The sequence below is a fragment of the Malus domestica genome, chromosome 08 (genome assembly GCF_042453785.1).
Source record: "Malus domestica chromosome 08, GDT2T_hap1".
Lineage (NCBI taxonomy): Eukaryota > Viridiplantae > Streptophyta > Magnoliopsida > Rosales > Rosaceae > Malus > Malus domestica.
This window is the reverse complement of record NC_091668.1, coordinates 2,418,588-2,427,094: the sequence shown is the minus strand read 5'-3', so window position 1 is coordinate 2,427,094 and position 8,507 is coordinate 2,418,588. Positions and strand designations below refer to the sequence as shown.

The following is an 8,507-nucleotide window of genomic DNA, read 5'->3' as shown; positions in this document are numbered from 1 at the left end:
CTGTAAGAGCCTAAACTGCAAGACACAAAGCTCCTTGCCTGCACGAGCCTAAACTGCATGGCACTAAGCTCCTGGTCTGCATGAGCATAAAAGGCGACAAACCAAACGCTCATTGCCTGCACGAGTTGAAACTGCAACACGGCACCAAATGCTCCTTGTCTGCACGAGTTGAAACTGCAAACGACACCAACACTCCTTGCCTGCATGAGTTAAAACTGCAAACGGCACAAAAAGAAAATACCAAAAAAAAAAAAAAAAAAGTATTTGAACTACGTCTTGACTTGATCTCTTTCTTTGGAAGGGTACGTAGGCAGCTTGAATATTCAATTTCAAGTTCAGTCACATCAAAAAAGAAAAAGAAAAATAGTTTGATTAAAGTCTCATTGATGAAGGTCAATTTTATTACAAATTTACTTGCAATTTTCTTTGTACAAAATTAAATTACAGTTTCTTTGAAAAAAAAAAATGAATACATATGTTATGTTAAAAAATATATATATATATATATATATATATATATATATATATAAAGGGAAGAAATATATATATATATACAGGCCCATGCCCAATTCTTGAAGCCTTGATCTGCCGAGCCCACTCTCCTGGTCATCATCTTCTACTCCAATACCAGCAGCCTTCCTGAAACGTTCAATATACCCATCTTCCCCCCCCCCCCCGCGAGGCCCAACATGCCTAAGAGAGAGCCGTCGGAAGCGTCCCCTTCACCGCTCAGGTGCACGCACTGCGCCTCGGAGAAGACGCCGCAGTGGCGGGCAGGACCGATGGGCCCTAAGACTCTCTGCAACGCGTGCGGGGTCCGGTACAAGTCGGGTCGGCTCGTGCCCGAGTACCGATCGGCGGCGAGTCCGACCTTCGTGCTGACTCAGCACTCGAACTCGCACCGGAAGATTCTGGAGCTCCGTTGCCAGAATGAGGCTTCTCAACAACAGCCGCCGGAACCACAAAAGCCACCAAAACCGCGAAAAACAGCTTTTTCTAGCTGCGACTCTTCTTCTTCCCCTGCTCCTGCTCCTCATCCAGCTGCGGCCCCTAAACCAATTCTCAAATCCGCCTTCAAGCGGCCGAATCCCGCCGAGTCGACCCCAGAAGAAACTGTGCCGGAAAAGAAAAAGTTGAGGTTCAAAACCACGACGGATGCCTCAGAGCAACAGGTGATAGAGGCGATGCAGAAGATAGCTTCGCATATAAAGACTCCTGCAAAGTTTACAGCAAGATGCTTTTGAGTGTCTCGATAAGAAGCAAAAGAATCAATTAACAACATGGACAATCAGGGCAGTGATGGCAAATGAATTATTCACCGACGACAGCTTCCTATTTTCAAAAGCAGCTGGACGATTAAAGGAAGCCATATCTAATCTGCCTGTTGCAACTGATGACGACGAAACTTTGGCTCTTATTCGTTACAGAGACCTCACACGCTTCATGGAGAGATCCTCGAATGACCAGGCAGTGCTTGAAGATGGCGTTCATGACTTTGGCACCGAACCTGCATGAGCTGTCGTGGACAACGTGGAGCCGCTTCACGGAGAACTCCTCGAGCGCAGAAATTACATCGTCGTCACTGGCTCCTCATGCTCGTCGGTACATACAGAGAAATGACTTCTTCATGCCCTCCACTGCTCTTCGTCCGTCCTCTCATCACCACTACCTGCATAAGCTGGGGGTCTACAACGAGGTGCTGACGGAGAGATTCGAAGGGTCGGTGGCGATGCTTGTATTCATGAGGTCCTCCTCCTGCTGCTATCCTGTCTTCGCCCTTCCCCCAACCATCCAAGCTCGTCATCATCATCTGCCACATCGTCGCCAAGTGGTATACCACAAAGCCTCCGTACATCAGTTGCGGTCATTGCTCCGCTCCACCTCCACTTCGTCACCCAAGGATTCAGTGGACAACGGGGGTGTAACACCTACTGAGTTCAAAGCTGATTCAACAGTTTCACGGGCAGCAACCATGGGCAAGCTAACGGGACCGCTAGCTCGACCTGGCTCCTTGCCGTGACGTCCAAGCAACGCCGCCAAAGCCGTCCAAATCCACCTCCCAGCAAGGATGCTAACGGGACCGCTAGCTCGACCTGGCTCCTTGCCGTGACGTCCAAGCAACGCCGCCAAAGCCGTCCAAATCCACCTCCCAGCAAGGATGATCAGCCACGAACTCCACACCTCCGGCTCCCTTTCTCCGTCCATCTCCGTCGATGCTCTCTGCAAGCCCTCTATCCCTATATATATATATATATATATATATATATATATATATATAATAATAAAAAAAATATATATATAAAAAGTTTCCAAGTGGTTGCCAGCACCGAAGGCTAAGAAAAAAAATAGATTAGAATTTTTTAAGGGGTACGATGCTTTGTGTGCGTGTTTATATGTGTGTATATATAAAAATATATGTATATATATATATATATGTATGCGGTGCATTCAGCACGAAAGAAAAAATAATAAAAAAAAAAAGTGGTGGATCAGCACCACGTGATAAAAAGGATGAAAGAAGGAATTAAAAAAAAAAAAAGAAAAAAAAAAGGGCTTCATAGTGCGTCTGGCACCATGTGCAGAAAAAGAAAATATATATAAGTAAATGGATTCTTGGTGTCTAGCACCATGCAAAAAAAGGGGCAAAGGGTTTTGGAATGGTGGATCAGTCCACGTGAAAATTTTAATATGTATGTATGTATGTGTGCATAATATATGTATATTTACAGCAAAAAAAAATGCATTGAGACAAATAAAGTTTGTTTTTATTTATTCTGGAAATTTTACATAAATTTGCATTATAAATACTTAAAAAAAAAAAAAAAAAAAAAAGACAAATCAAATTTACAGGAGGGGATCTTCAAGGACAATCAGGTGGCGCCTCAGTACTCGGCGGAGCCCCAGGTCGGAGAGGCACAAGAGGGTGGTTATTCAGAGCCTCGGTACTAAGCAGAACCCCAGGAGGAAGAGGCACCGAAGGTTGATGATTTGGAGCTTCATTACGCGGTACAGCCCCAGAAGACGAAGGCAAATGCTGCTGGAACAAACCCACAAACCTCTAATGATCAAGTAAAATCTGATCATCAGACTCCTGCATCTGGTCAATCTTCCTCTTCATGTTTGTCGCATAGCTATGTGCGAGCTTATGCAACTGTTTATTCTCCTGCTTGAGCCCTCTAATCTCCTGTTTGAGACTCATCATTTCCGCCGCCAATGATTCAACTTGACGGGTTCGAGCAAATAGGCGTTGGGCCATATTAGACACAGAACCTGCACACTGCACACTGAGAGCCAGAGAATCCTTAACATCCAACTCATCAGACCGTTTGGAAAGTAGTCTGTTATCTCTGGGAGTGACAAGGTTTCGGGCCACCACCGCAGCGGTCATATCATTCTTCACCACCGAATCCCCAACGGTAAGAGGACCAGTAGGGGATATGAAGGATGGGCGCCATATGTTGTCTGGAGAAGGCGGGACTACCTCTTCACCAAGATTCAAGTCAAAACGACGGTCGGAGGGTCCAGACATTTTCAAAGGTGTTGAAGAAAGAAGAGGTCGGACAGATCAAGATCTTAGAAGTGCAAGAAGGGAGTTTTTGCAAGCGAAAATTCAAGTGTGCTTTGAAACGAACTGCGTGCCTCTATAAAAATCAGCACTCGACGGGATTTCAGAGATCGAAGAGGCGAGCTCAGAATTCGAAAAAGCCATTCAAAAATCGAAGAGGCAAGCTAAGAAATCGGAGAAGCATCTTGCTTTTCCAGACGCGTCAACACCCGTCACACGCAAACTCAGCTTTGCGAAAATCACGGGCAATTTGTCGAAGCGCCAATCCCAGATATCGAAGAGGCGCCAGTTTTTTTCAGCCACGTCAGCACCCATCACACGCAAACTCAGCTTTGCGTAAATTACGGGTAATTTGTCGAAGCGCCGATCCCAATTATCGAAGAGGCGCCCGTCTTTTTCAGCCACATCAACACCTGTCACATGCACACTCAGCTTGGCGGAAATTACGAACAATTTGTCGAAGATTTCTGATAAAGAAGAAAGCACGTGAAGCCATATAGATCAATCACGCATTGGTTGCCGACACGAGTGAAAGAATAGTACCTCTATAGGTATCAAAGAACTTCCTATAATTGTCTACCTTCGTCTTCCATAGCAAGGCAGACACACAAAGCCTTTCTTCATCTCCAAAAAATGTTTTCCCAATGAAGCCTTTCGAGTCATTCAATGTTCTTTATTCCTTAGGGTACCTCCGCAAGCCAATGACTCCAAAGCAAAAGTATCTCATATCACCAGGGTAGAAAGCAAGAGTATCTCATATCATGCGTTCTCCCTGTCCTTTCCTTTGTCCTTGTTCTTACCTACAAAGACAAGGATAAAGAAAACAATATGCCGGAACTTCCACTCAAACTCGGGTAAGGAACCGATTGCTTGGAACCCTTCCCTGATTGCCTACCTAGCACTGCTCTCAAGTACTCGTTTCCCACTGCTGCTGTACTTCCAAAGAAGCTGCCACATCTGCCTGGAGAACAGATAAGGCAAGTGAAAATGATACCTTGCAGCATGTGGAGACAAGGTGCAGAAGGAACAAGCAGAGAAGAATGCAGTCTGCACAGTCAACTCAGCAGAAGAAGTCCGAGCTGAAGAACTCGAGAAGCTGCCATATCTGCCTGAAGAAACAAGCAGAGAAGAATGCAGCATGCACAGTCAACTCGGCAGAAAGAGTCTGAGATGAAGAACTCGTTTTGACCCTCAAATTCTTGGGTCGACTTACTAGGCGTTGTGGGCTGCACGTGCCGATTCACCACCCTTGAATCAAATCCTTAAAGATCAAGTCACCAACTGGAGGAAGAGCCCATCAATCTTGAAGATCATACCGCTGACCAAACTGCTCAGGTGTGAATTAGAAAGATTGAACAGAGCAACAAGTCGTCACCTTCACCTCGTGCCTGCTTGTCATGTGTTCAAGTCAACCTTCAAGGATCAAGCCCTAACGGCCCTTGAAGAAGTTTCCAACCAAATTCAAGATCAAGCCTCGACGGCCCTTGAAGAAATCACAAGTCCGATTCAAGATTAAGTGTCTACCACCCTTGAATCAAAACCTAGTTCAAGAATAAGTTGTGGAAAATCAACAATTGGAGGAATCCAGAAAATCCTCCAACCCAGTTCAAGATCAAAGCTGTGGAAAGTCAACAAGCGCAACAAAATACGTGCCGATTCATCCATTACCAAAGCCAAAGATCATCTACCACATGAAGCTCCTTGTGGCCCAATTTCAACCTTCAAGATCAAGCCTCGACGACCCTTGAAGAAATTTCAAACAAAAGTTCAAGAACAAGCCTCAACGGCCCTTGAAGAAATCTCAAGCCCAATTCAAGATCAAGCCTCGACGGCCCTTGAAGAAATCTTCAGCCCAATTCAAGATCAAGCCTCAACGGCCCTTGGATCGACATCTACAGTAAGGGACTTCAAAACACATCTCCTACACGTGACAAGCACATGTATACGACGTGCCTTGAAGTGGGGGCATTTGTAGACATCAAAATTTTGGTAAATAAATGTTGACCGATAAATCAAAGTGTCAATGCTCATGTATTACATAAATTTTACACGTAGCGTGTGACTCAACGAAAATTGAAATGAGTTGGAAAAGTCATCAAATAGGACACGTGTCAACACCTGGCAGAAACGACTTATTTCATCTGGAATATTATATTCAAAATTAGGCCTTGGAAATTTCTATAAATACAAGCTCATTTCATTCATTTAAGGGAACCAATTCATATTACACCTTGAAACTTTGAAGCTCTAAAACTCCGAAGCTTTCAAGCATCCAAGTTCCCGAAGAATCAAGAAAGCCTTCTTCATTCTTCGTTCATCGTTCTTCCAAGATCAAGCCCCGACGGCCCTTGGATCAACAATCATCCACCTTCAAGCCCAAGCCTCAACGGCCCCTTGAAGAAAGCGTTCATCGTTCATCAACTGTTCATCCTCAAGGATCAAGCCCCAAAGGCCCCTTTGGATCGACAACATCAACGAATCCGCTCATCCGCTGTTCATCAAGCCCAAGCCTCGACGGCCCTTGAAGAAAGCGTTCATCGTTCATCACTGTTCTTCGAGATCAAGCCCAAAAGCCCTCGAAGATCCGTTCAAGCCCAAAAAGCTCTCGAAGATCCGTTCGTCACTGTTCTTCGAGTTCAAGCCCAAAAGCCCTCGGAAATCCGTCAATCACCATTCTTCAAGATCAAGCCCAAAAGCCCTTGAAGATCCGTTCATCCTCGTTTATCCAAGATCAAGCCTCGACGGCCCTTGGATCAATCGCACATCCCACAAATCAACACCTTACGGAGATCGAATCAGAGGATAAACTTGAGAGAGATTGTAACCCAAAACCATCAAACACAAATATTTGTTTGTGCACGTCGTTCTTGTCTCTTTCGTTTCAGGAATTTTCCGTGTTCACAAGTACCAAACACTAACAATTATCCACCATAACTACAATTAACTACAATTCTTAAAAATGTACAACCCATACATATTCTTCCCGAACTCTTGCAAAAGATTTTGTACTGGTTGTGTGGTTCATTGTTTTCAACTGTCGATTATGCTTTTTTTTCTTTTTTACAGCAATCTCCTGAAAAATAAGATAATTTATTAGACAAATTTCAAGGTATAATAAAATAAATCATAAACGGAAGATTTCTGTGATCTCTAACCTCTATCGCTCCATGTTTTGAAAAAGCACTAGAATTATCACTAATGCATTTTCCAGACGAATCAAATGAACAAGGTTGTTCTTTCCAATTGGGAATTGAGGATCCGCGTCTCCGTTGAGTTGATCCTTATAATTTATAAATACAGAAAAAACAATTAAAAACCAAAAAACAAAAATCATTTTTCAATTTAAGCATAATAATTTTAAAATGAACAACCTTCGAACTCTTCATCTTCGAAATGGAGTTCCTCAGAATGTTAATCTTCAAAATGTTGATCCATAGCAAAAGTTACTAGAAGGAGAATGAGAAAAACTGAAACGGAGGAAGAAAAGAGAAGGAGAATGAGAAAGACTGAAATTGGGGAAGAAATGAAAGCACAAATGAAATGGGGAAGAAATGGGTTTAAATATGGATACTGAGTTGGCATCGGTTAAAACCAACATGATTTCACTGACGTCGAATTAAAAGCCATTGGTGTCGAATTAAACAAAGCTTGGTGTCGGTTAAAACCGACACCAACTTCTGACACACTTTATTGATATGCACTTTGAATTAAATGAAGCCTCTTCATGACACACTTTATTGAAATTCATGTGGCTTCGGTTTAGATGAAATGTGTCGGTTCTAACCAACACCATCTTATGGCACACTATACGGATAATGAAACTCACGTCGAATTAAATGTACTTGGCGTCGGTTAAAACCAACACTAAGTCTGACACTGACTACAAACTCTTCTCAATCCATTTCCTTGTGCCAAACAAGTGGGAAAATTTCCGCCTAAATATTTCAAATTATCCGTCATCGATTAATTCTTTATGTATTCAACCAACTCAAATAAAATCCCTACAAAATTAAATTGTAAATAAAATTAAATATAATAGGAGAAAGTAAAAATACTATAAGCAAGAAAAACTTACTGTGAAGAAGAAAGAATTAATGAAGTTTGAAGAACAAATAAGAAAGATGCGAGAGAGAAAGAACAAAACACGGGGGAGAGTTTATAAATTGGAAGAAGAAATAAGAAAGATGTGAGAGAGGAAGAAGAAAACACAGGGAGACCAATCTGTCGCCTACAACCGACACCGTGTTTCAAACTATTTTAAAAAAATTAAAATCCATGTCGGTTACAACCGACACAGGCTTTGAAAATATTAAAAAACTCTCATTAGTGTCGGGTAAAAGCGACAACAGTCTTCTTTTAACCTATGCTAACTTTATGTCGGTTACAAGCGACATAATTTTTTTAATGCGACACCGCTATTTAAAAAAATATTAAAATCTATGTCGGTTATAAGCGTTGTTAACAGTTTATGTCGCTTATAACCAACAGTAATTCCGACACCATGTTAAGTAGGTGTAGGAAATGTCTTATCTGCCACTATGTTATATAAAACCGACACCAACCACCGACACAATAAGGCCCTTTTGTAGTAGTGGTGGGGCTTTGTTTCAGATCTGAGCGGTGATTAAAGGGTGTTGCAGAGGAACGTTTGCAGATGATGCAGCGTGTAGACATATATAGCGGGGAAACAGAGCAGGTTTGAGGACGAGACTAGCAATCCCATACATATTGCGGGTCCTCGCTAAGACTACCTAGTGAAAGACTTAGTCAATACAAGTTTAACCTAGTCTCATTAATGGTAATCCTTGTTCGCATCAAACACCGACTAGCAATCCCAGCTAAGCCAATCCAATCTAAGGAAGTTTAGTGGCAACAAACACCCCCTTGGATGCTTGCCTATCATCCTGTCTTGTTATTCTGAATTGGGGGACCATGTCACTAC

At 42.8% G+C, this 8,507-nt stretch overlaps 1 long non-coding RNA gene across 1 annotated transcript; it reads right to left on the bottom strand.

Moving 5' to 3' along the window:
• Window positions 1-383: 383 nt before the first annotated feature.
• LOC139198461 (uncharacterized) lies at window positions 384-2,231 on the bottom strand. Its single transcript, XR_011583991.1, has 2 exons — window positions 1,320-2,231; window positions 384-1,215 (listed from the first exon to the last, which is right to left on the bottom strand). It is a non-coding gene; the product is annotated as an uncharacterized lncRNA (long non-coding RNA).
• Window positions 2,232-8,507: the final 6,276 nt, after the last annotated feature.